The sequence below is a fragment of the Oncorhynchus tshawytscha genome, linkage group LG17, assembly GCF_018296145.1.
Source record: "Oncorhynchus tshawytscha isolate Ot180627B linkage group LG17, Otsh_v2.0, whole genome shotgun sequence".
In the NCBI taxonomy this organism is placed as follows: domain Eukaryota; kingdom Metazoa; phylum Chordata; class Actinopteri; order Salmoniformes; family Salmonidae; genus Oncorhynchus; species Oncorhynchus tshawytscha.
The window spans coordinates 15,551,253-15,561,811 of record NC_056445.1 but is presented as its reverse complement, the minus strand read 5'-3'; positions in this window follow the sequence as shown (position 1 = coordinate 15,561,811).

Below are 10,559 nucleotides of genomic sequence, written 5' to 3'. Positions count from 1 at the left end.
GGTCCTACACTGCATTCTGGTGGTGAAAGTGTTACATTACTAGACCAAATACTACCCCAAAGACTGGCATGCAGTGGTGTAAAGTACTGAAGTGAAAATACAACTGAAGTCGTTTTTTGGGGTATCTGTACTTTATTTATATTTTACAACTTTTACTCAACTACATTCCTAAAGAAAATACTGTTTACTACATACGTTTTCACTGACACTCAAAAGTACTCGTTACCTTTTGAATGTTTAGCAGGACAGGAAAATTGTCAAATTCACACACTTATCAAGAGAACATCCCCGGTCATCCCTACTGCCTCTGATCTGGCGTACTCACTAAATACCACTGCTGGCATTATGTACACCAGAATCTGCACACATACCAGGTCTTGAATTTAGATTTTTTTTAAAACAGCCATCTAGGAAAACGTATTATATTGTTTCTGGTTCTACTTTTAAACAGGACTATCAATCAATCAACCAACCAACACACACAATACATGTAACAAACATTGAAATCTTTCATTATGATGATACTTTTTGAAACGTGTATGCTCACATACACTCATCTGTCCCCTCTGCATATACTGCAGCAGAAACCTCTGTAAAGGTTTTTTAACTTTGGACCAGAAGATGGCGATCTAATATCAGTAATAATAGATCCTAAACACAAGTAGCCTCTGCGAGGCTCTGGTACTTCTAGCCTCCTCATGTTAAACCAAGACTTAAAGTCCTACTCCAGATGTTAAACCAGGACTTAAAGTCCTACTCCAGATGTTAAACCAGGACTTAAAGTCCTACTCCAGATGTTAAACCAAGACTTAAAGTCCTACTCCAGATGTTAAACCAGGACTTAAAGTCCTACTTCAGATGTTAAACCAGGACTTAAAGTCCTACTCCAGATGTTAAACCAGGACTTAAAGTCCTACTCCAGATGTTAAACCAAGACTTAAAGTCCTACTCCAGATGTTAATCCAGGACTTAAAGTCCTACTCCAGATGTTAAACCAGGACTTAAAGTCCTAGTCCAGATGTTAAACCAGGATTTAAAGTCCTACTCCAGATGTTAATCCAGGACATAAAGTCCTACTCCAGATGTTAAACCAAGACTTAAAGTCCTACTCCAGTCTCCTTTCTTCTTCTTCCTGTGGTTTTCCGGCAGACTAGATGCTTTGTTGCTGTATTGCTACCTGTCACAGTTCGGAAAGTGCATTGCACATTTGTTCACAAGAAAAGGGAAAAGGGAAATGGGTGAAAAAAGGAAACGTCACCATAATCTAACCCTATCTACACAACACACCCCACCACCCCTTCCCACTACTTTGGCCCCAATAGATCATACACCAGGCCGTCCGCATGGGAGGCTGGAACCCCTTCTCTCAAAACCCCCTGTAGTTCTTCTGCAGTAAAATCTCACTCTCACCACTGGGTCTGAGTGTGAAAGTGTGTCTATGTGTGGCGTCAATATGCGTGTTTGTGTTTTACATGTGTGTGTATGTGTGTGTTAGAGTGTCAGTGTAGTATGTGCGAGTGTGTGGGTAGTCCAGTAAGTGTGCATAGAGCTGGTGCAACAGAGTCAGTGCAGAGTGCTCCCATTGGGCCAGAGTCATCTCGGCCGTTTTCCTGATCATTGGTGTGAGGCTCGGAAGCCTTCACATCCCCTGTCGGTGCAGGTTCTTCCTCTTCACCAATATCAGGTTCCATTTCTGAGAGTTCACTATCCGTCGACTGTTCAGGGTTTCAGGAGCGTAACATGTATTTATCTCTTCTGTACTTGACTCAAAGGAGAAAGTACTCGCCTGGGCCTCCGACAGTCCCAACTAGTAGCTGCAAGTTAAGTCTTCACCTCATTTAACGCTTGATTTACTTAAAGGTTCAATGCAACCGTTTTTCTTTTTTTTTATCTCAATATGAAATCGTTTCTGGGTAACAATTAAGTACCTTACTGTGATTTTTTTTTCAATTAAAATGGTAAAAAAGTAACTAAAATAGCTTAGCAAAGACCAATTTCTCAAGCAAGAATTTTGCTAGGGCTGTTTGGTGGTCTGAGTGGGCAGGGGAAAACTGAAAACTAGCTGTTATTGGCAGAGGTTTGGAACTCTTTCTTATTAGTCTATTAATTTCACAGTATTATTCCAAACATAGTCCTGTGTTTTATCTATATTTTTACACTATCACGTTTTTGACTGTACTGGGACTTAAACAAAAAGCACATCTCTGTCACACCCTGACCATAGTTTGCTTTGTATGTTTCTATGTTTTGGTTGGTCAGGGTAAAAATGTCAGTCTCTCGATGTGCAAAACTGATAGAGACATACCCCAAGTGACTTACAGCTGTAATCGCAGCAAAAGGTGGCGCTACAAAGTATTAACTTAAGGGGGCTGAATAATTTTGCACGCCCAATTTTTCAGTTTTTGATTTGTTAAAAAAGTTTGAAATATCCAATAAATGTCGTTCCACTTCATGATTGTGTCCCACTTGTTGTTGATTCTTCACAAAAAAATACAGTTTTATATCTTTATGTTTGAAGCCTGAAATGTGGCAAAAGGTCGCAAAGTTCAAGGGGGCCGAATACTTTCGCAAGGCACTGTATGTAGTTCTGTCCTTCAGTTGTAATTGTCTATTAATGTTATGAATTATGTTGTGTTTTGTGTGGACTCCTGGAAGACTAGCTGAAGCTTTGGCTATATCTAATGGGATCCTAATATTTAAAAAAGTGCATCTCTTTCAACTCCAAATTTTGGGTCATTATAGCTCACTGTAATCTAACACTCACAAGGTCCTATAGGGACTCCACAAATAGCCAACTGATGCCCCATTCCAAATGGACCCTGGTGGTGGCAGGTACCTTTGTGGTTAGAGGTGCGGGCCAGCAACATCAGGGGTGCTGGTGCGAATCCCAGCTCAGACGGGAAAATCGGGCTTAGAGTGAGCTGGCAACAGGAGGGTTGCTGACATCATCCTTGCCATTGTGCCCTTGAGTAAGGGACTTAATCAACTACAATTGCTCCAGGGGCACTGCCGCTGACCCAATGCTTCCAGCCACTGGACTCTCCCTATGTAGGACTCTTCCTATGTGGAAAGATCAACACGGGAACGATTGCCTCGGTCTGAGATTCCAAGGAGTTTTCAAATGTTTTTTTCATTCTAGTGCTGTTCTAGGAAGTCGCCCGCCATCACAGTGTCTGAAATGGAACATTGATTAGAGTAGCTGTCCAGGTTAGACTAGACACACGCACACACATGGCTGCACGGAGGCCAACAACCACACACACAGGCCTTGGCCTAAAGATGTGTTCACCCCTGTGACAGATGTAGCCTACTCTCCCAGAGTTCACCATGAAGAAAGGTTATCATAATATACAGAGGCTTACATTGAGATCCTGATGAATCACCTGTTTAACTGTGATGTTAAGCCTTATATGTGAGGGAGATAACATTAGGTCTGCAACATTAGTCTATTTTTTCTCATGAAACTCTTATCCACTATTCCATTTGTAGGCTACATGTATTTCCAGCACAAACCAGGGCCTGAATTAGTGAATCACAAAGGACAGTCTTTGAAATTGATCTCAGATGACGCAGGATCCTTCCAGTCCTAATGGCTTATTTCATTGCCTGGGCAGACTACACTTTTCAAGGCACTTAACAGTAGTTATAGCCCACCATATAAAGTGTTACTCTCAGGGAACTCAGCCGGGGGAAGGAGGTCCGTCGGCAGCCAGGGCAGCGTGGGTCCAGCCTCCTCAGAGAGAGAGAAGACAACTCTCACCCTGACCCAGTGGAGAAATCCCTCTGCTGAGAGACAGCTGCTTCCAATAACTCCACATAATACCTGTAATTTGCCCATGGGGCTGAGGCAGGTTAGGGTAGGCCTATGCTTCTTCTGAAAATAAGGGCTACTGGTCAATGATTTCTCTTCCTTTCCTTGCTGCTCTGCTGCAGTATTTCTCAGATGTCCCTGGTACAGGAGGAGGGATTCATTATACACTTACTGTAATTTCTATTTTCAAATAGCCCCTTACATAACCATTACACATACATTTTCCCCTGATGTAAGTGCACGGCCTCAAAATTGACCATCTTCAGATGCTCTGAGGTTAGGGTTTCTATCAATGCTGAGCTGTGTGACCCACTGACACACAGCATCAACAATGGATCTCCTCCAGTTACAAACTCTATAAATAAGTGTGTGTGTGTGTTTGTAGATGTCGGTGTGTGGCCTCATGCATTTGTCACCTTTGCATACGTTTGGATTTGTGTGTGTGTGATCATTTTTGTCTGAGTGTCTGTGAGGATGTTATTTATGCACAGTACTGTATGTCTGTGTGAGAGAATGCAGGATCAACTATGCATATGAGCCCATCGGTCAATGTGTGTGCGTGTGTAGTTCATGCGAGGTGGAAACGTGGGAGTGTAGAACAGTGCTGTCTGAGACGTGGTTATCCCTGTGGTGTGTGTGTTGTCAAGTTTAAGAGCTGAATAAAGATTCCCTTCCTCCTCATGCTACGGCACTATATGGAATATTCTCTTCTTGTATAGTTCACCCCTTTCCTATTTAAATCAGAAAACATAGTCATAACACAACATACAATTAGGAAGATACAAGAAGAAATAGACACTACTAATACCTGGCTAATGGGCTTGCCTGTGTTTGTGTAGCCTATGCTAAGTGCAGTGTATATCGTACACATAGACTGCTAATGCTCTTACCAAGGGGATAGGGATTCTTTATAATACTCTTTTTTTCTCCCCGATTTCGATCTTGTCTCATTGCTGCAACTCCCCAACGGGCAAAGGTCGAGTCATGCGTCCTCTGAAACATGACTCGCCAAACCGCGCTTCTTAACACCTGCCCACTTAACCTGGAAGCAAGCCCCACCAACGTGTCAGAGGAAACACGTTCAACTGATGACCAAGGTCAGCCTGCAGGCACCCGGCCCGCCACAAGGAGTCGCTAGAGCACGATCAGCCAGGTAAAGCCCCACCGGCCAAACCCTCCCCTATCCTGGACGAAGCTGGGCCAATTGTACGCCGCCCCATGGGACTCCCGGTCAGTGCCTTAGACTGCCGCGACACTCGGGAGGCCCTCTTTATTATACTCCTATTAGTGTTTAGTATCATGGTGTACCCCATCATTGACCCCCACTCACAGGGGAGAACCAGAGGACTGAGGATTGTCACCGTCTGTCACTCTATGTGAAGATAGGGTATGTGTGGGTGTGTAGACTAAACAACAAATTCATAGATACTCATACACGTTCTTGGGACTGTTGTGGTCGCACAAATTGAACTGGGACACGTAGATTCCAGGAAAACATTTGAAGAGAAAATAGCCAGCAGCATACCACCCACCCTGCATACCACTGCTGGCTTGCTTCTGAAGCTAAGCAGGGTTGGTCCTGGTCAGTCCCTGGATGGGAGACCAGATGCTGCTGGAAGTGGTGTTGGAGGGTGGGTAGGAGGCACTCTTTCCTCTGTTCTAAAAAAAAATATCCCAATGCCCCAGGACACTTCCCTGTGTAGGATCCTGTCTTTCGGATGGGAAGTTAAATGGGTGTCCTGACTCTCTGCGGTCATTAAAGATCCCATGGCACGTATTGTAAGAGTAGGGTTGTTAACCCTGGTGTCCTGGCTAAATTCCCAATCTGGCCATCAAACCATCACGGTCACCTAATAATCCCCAGTTTACAATTGGCTCATTCATCCCCCTCCTCTCCCCTGTAACTATTCCCCAGGTCGTTGCTGCAAATGAGAATGTGTTCTCAGTCAACTTACCTGGTAAAATAACAGATACATTTTTAAAAAGAAAAAAATTGAATTGGGACTGTAAAACTGAGTTTGTATTTACCCGAAGGCAAGCACACTTATCAGGAGTTGTCTGTACTGCACAATCAAGCTAACTCATTCAGCTGGATCACTAATCAGATAGTAGTTCATCTGATTCTTTTCCAGATAAAGAAGGAACTGTTCCCTGAAACTTATCAGGATAATAAAACGTGAGTTGGAAAGCTGACTAATTCGGAGAAAACATCCCGTTGGGATTTAAACAGATGAGGACGTAATTGCACGCTGAGCCAACCGTGTCTAACACGTAGCCACTTTTCTCTTCTCTGCCTTTTCCTCCCTCTATTCATCCCCCCTCTCTCTTTTCCCTTTCCCCTCGGGGTCAGGGAATCAGGCCAGGAGCCGACAGACGCACCAATTAAAGCGAGAGCTTGTCTGGAAGCCAACAAACAGGTTTTTACTGACGTCCAATTTAAATCCCAATAATTCTCCATCACATCTCATAGGGTTAGATCCTTCAGAGCCCGCAATCTTCTGAACAGGGAGAGTAAGAAAGGAGGAGAAGGGAGTGACACTTCAGTCTGCCTTGTGCACAAAGAACAGATGGAGAGAGAGAGAGAAAGAAGGGAACGGTTTGGAAGAACAATGGGGTTGATGAATGCCAAAATCAAGACATATGAAGTGGAGGAGAAAGGGAAGGAGACAGAGGATATGAAAGTGATTAGGAGGAGAGAGTGAGGGAAGGGAGAGACAGGGGGACAGGAAAGAGAACACAGTATGAACCGATTCATGACTGGCCAAACTCACATCCAGCATTAAGATATGGTTTATCTCTAAAAGGGAGGAGAAAGAGAGGGCAGGGAAAAAAGGAGAGAGGGCAATCACTGTGTCCCATCTCAGTGAAATCCACTGCCAAGTATTCAGAGGGAAAGCCTTGTGGTATCAGATACCTCAACATGGCCCGGGTCCATCTAACCTAGTTTAGGCTAGCCACTCATCTACAGGGAATTAGCCTAGTTACATTTAAATACACTACTTGATATGGGTCTGGTATCATCAGAGGTGTCATGAACAAGATATCGAATTTGGTCATTTGTGCCTGAGAAAAAAAGTAGGTGCAGTGTGCCTACCCGGAGTCATTACATGGCAACAGTACATGTGGTTATGCTATATGTTCAGTTCAGTTACAGTTGGCATCAGGAAAGTCAGTCATACAACTGAATGCATTCAACTGCAATGTGTCTTCTGCATTTAACCCAACCCCTCTGAATCAGAGAGGTCGGGAGGGCTGCCTTAAACGACATCTACGGCACCCGGGGAACAGTGGGTTAACTGCCTTGCTCAGGAGCAGAACAACAGAATTTGACCTTGACAGCTCTGGGATTCGATCCAGCAACCCTTTGATTACTGGATCAACGCTCCAACCCGCCAGGCTACCTACAACTAACACACATCACATGTAAACATACCTAGCTAATGCACTTGACTTTGTTTCTGTGTACACACTAGACTACTAACACTCTTTCTCAGGGGACAGGGATTCTTTATAATACTCTTATTAGTGTTTAGTGTCATGGTGACCCCCACAGGGCACAGAGAGAGACATGATTGGACTGAGGATTGTCACCGACTGTCTGTCTGTCTCTGTGAGGTTAGGCTGAGTGTGTGTGATGGTGATGTGTGTGTACGTAAATGATGCAAATGCATGAGTGCATTTGTGTGTGTGGGGGTGGTTGAAAATACGTGGAATCATGTATGATTTAATGTGTGTGTCTGTCAGAGTGTGTGATTGAATTACTGTGTGTGTGTATATATCCTAGCTGCAGCATGGCAGCGTGGCCTGTGGATGGATTCTGGCTGGCTGGCACTTTGCCACTTCCCTCTAATCAGGCTTCTGGGAAAGCCGTTTCCAGGCGCCGACTAGGGCATTCTAGGAAGCGGTCGCTAGGTAATCCCGCTGAAATTCCTCCCATGATTTCTGGCCCCCTTCAGCACCGTAAGGAGACTCCCTCTCCTGGCCAGGGTTAATCAACAAGACAGCGGTGTGTGTATGTGTGCATGTATGAGAGGTAGAGTAGCTGTGTTTCAGTCTGTACTGTTAACTGTGCTTTTTACTGGCACTTTATTTATTTATTTTATTTATTTCACCAGGAAGGGCTCATTGAGATTTTAAATCTATTTTTCAAGAGCATCCTGGTCAAGATAGGCAGCACCAAGTCATGACACAATTACAGACAGACAACATGAAAAACTACCAGTAATCTAGTAAAAACCATAGAATTCACAAGAGTATAACAAAATCATAAAACAGAAAATTAAAAACATTGACAGGTCAGGGAATCAGTCTCAAAATCCTTCATCGGTGATTTAAAAACACCAATCGGGACAAGTTCTTCCAGTTTAAAAGTATTTTGTAAGGTGTTCCAAGACGACGGAGCAGAGTACAAAAAAAACCTTTTGCCAAATTCAGTTTGGACATTTGGAACAGTTAGCAGGATAAAGTCCAGCGAACAAAGAGAGTACCCACCACATTTCTGAACAATAAAAATGCCCAAATAAAATGGCTTTGTAAATAAAAGTATACCAATGACTGAGCCTACAAGTGACTAGAGAAGGCCAGCCAACCCTGGTATACAAAGTACAGTGGTGCGTAAGAGTTTTGCAGTTTAAAATAAATCTCAAAGTGCCATGGTAAAGGGTGTCAATTGATCTCAAACACTGAGCGGAAGCATTCATATATAAAATATCCCCACAGTCTAGTAAAGGCATAAATGTAGCTGATCTAGCCTCCTTCTCGCTTCAAAAAAAAACAGGCCTTATTCCTAAAATAAAATCCCAGTTTCAGCTTCACTTGAATGTGAATGCGAGTGTGTGTATGTATGCATGTATATGTGAGGGGGTGAGTGTTTAAGAGACACTGTAGTATTGGTTCAGCACAGAGTTTTACTGGGAAGGCAGATGCACTTCTGGGAAGCTGGGTTCGCGGTGGCATGGGACCAGAAAACAAGCATTGAAGACAAAACACAAATAAATGTACATCTATTCTGCTGCTTCTTTCCGAGATCTAGAGTCCGCGCTGAAAACGAGTTTCTCCCCATCCATTTTGTATTTTGTAAATCCTAGAGGAAACATGACTGAAATTATTGCATTAATTGTTTATGTAAACAGCCACAACAAAGCAAATATTCATCTCCGTTTTTGGGCATATGCTCGGTCATGTGGCCCGAGGTATTATACAGACTGTGAGTGTGCTTACTGCTCGTTAAACACATGAGGAGATCTGAAGAGGTGTTGCGTAACATTTCTCCGCACCCCTCCCCCTCTTCTTACTCTCCCTCTTTTTCCTTGTACTTCCTGGGTTGGGAGCTTTTAAATATAGCCTCCAGCTTTGAACAGATTAGAATGAATATCCGCTCAAACAAACCTAGTCCCCTCTGTGTGTGTTTGGTTATTGTATGACTGCTTCTAAACCGTCCTGAACTGTATACACACCGTATACGACGCAAAGTCTAGACTTCATTCAGGCCTTATGTGTGGAGTAGAAGGGGTGGGAGGTGCATACATCACGAAGAAAATCAACAGGTCTAATGTATAGAAAATAACACGGTGTCAGTGGACGACTATGATTTAGACGGTGATTTAGAACAGAGTGCACACCAGCGGGAGCCGCAGTCGTAGACTGATATACAGCCGTGCCACTGAGGGAGGGACGAGTAGTGGAGGGAGTGGATGAGTTCTTCAGAGATGGGAGATATGGTCCAGGAAAGAATGCTGGGCTCACACAAACACACGGCCACGTGGTGGGGTGACTAGAGCTAGGTATTCAGAAGTAGAGGAATGAGTTATGGGGTGATTAGAGCTAGGTATTCAGAAGTAGAGGAATGAGTTGTGGGGTGAGGCACACCCTTAAAACCACACACCAAACCAACACTCCGATCAGCCAGTCTCACCCAGAACTGACACACACACACAAACACACACACACGCCTTAACCCAGAACAGAGACGCACACACACATAGCTGAGTGTGTGTATTGTGTATGAATGAAGCTTACGAAGCGTCTCTTCACGAGGTACTGTATTTGTTATTTGTGCAGTTGCTGAATTGCACCTTGCAGTGTAAAGCAAACATAAGTGTGAACAGGTGCTTTGAGAAGAGCAACGTTTGTGTCCATGTGAGATTGGCACAAATGTTGAAACTTCACTCTGGACATTTGCCATGCTCTACAATTTTAGCCGGTTTAGCTATCTTGTTTGTTTTTGAGCCGGGTCTGGTTACACAGATACTCTCACTTTTCCTCTCTCTCTTGGTTCAGGTCTTATTTCCTGTTATTCTAGAGCTGTGCTCCCTGTTGGTTTCTCTCTAATTACAGGGTGGAGAGAACTAAGGTTTCTCTCCTCAGCTTCGTAAGTGTGGCCTCTGTGTGTGTGGGTAGTTGACACAACTGATCCAGAGAATGTGGATGTGTTTCAGTGTGTGTGTGTGTGTGTGTGTGTGTGTGTGTGTCCACATGATTTTCCTCTCTGTGAAAGGACCTTTGATATCCGTTGAAGCTTGTGTCCTCAAATGAACTCACACGAAATCCCTGTCAATAAACACATCAAGGCCCAAGTCCTAACTTGAGATTAGGGACTGTTTGAAATGTCCTGGGGTGGGGGGGCTGGTCCAAAATAGGAGACGGTTCTCTAACTTTTTGGGGCTTTTGGGAGGGTAGTGCACTTTTTCCCTGATTTACATTCACCATTTTTCAGGTTTAATTATTTAATGTCTTCCATAGAGAAACA